The sequence below is a fragment of the Camelina sativa genome, unplaced genomic scaffold (assembly GCF_000633955.1).
Source record: "Camelina sativa cultivar DH55 unplaced genomic scaffold, Cs unpScaffold10617, whole genome shotgun sequence".
Classification (NCBI taxonomy): Eukaryota; Viridiplantae; Streptophyta; class Magnoliopsida; order Brassicales; family Brassicaceae; genus Camelina; species Camelina sativa.
The window spans coordinates 1-385 of NW_010931665.1; the positions used below are offsets into that span (position 1 = coordinate 1).

General features: G+C 35.6%; 1 long non-coding RNA gene across 1 annotated transcript; it reads right to left on the reverse strand.

Moving 5' to 3' along the window:
• Positions 1-6: 6 nt before the first annotated feature.
• On the reverse strand, positions 7-382 carry LOC104775239. Its single transcript, XR_765781.2, has 3 exons — positions 352-382; positions 214-260; positions 7-63 (listed from the first exon to the last, which is right to left on the reverse strand). It is a non-coding gene; the product is annotated as an uncharacterized LOC104775239 (long non-coding RNA).
• Between the last annotated feature and the right edge of the window lie 3 nt (positions 383-385).

The window sequence follows — 385 nt, forward strand, 5'->3', positions numbered from 1 at the left end:
TCATACCATTGCAACCACAAACCGATCTGTTGTTGGCTCTGGACCAACAAAATCGCTATTAGTCTACAAATCAACAAAAAAAAAAGGTATTAAGAGAACAAACTGAGAATCAAACTACATGGTGACATTGGATATAATTTTTATAACGGAACAAATAAAACCCCACAACACAACTGCTTCTGAAATGGTAAGGATAACATAACGTTCACTCACCAGTACAGGGGATGCAAAATCGTTGAAACGATATGTGACTTCCAAAGCTGCAGAACAATAAGTGAAAGCAAATATTAGATCAAAATTCATATCTAACATCTAGCAAAGCTGCAGAACAATAAGTGAAACAACACTGACCTATCATCTCAATTCCACACATAGATCATGCAAT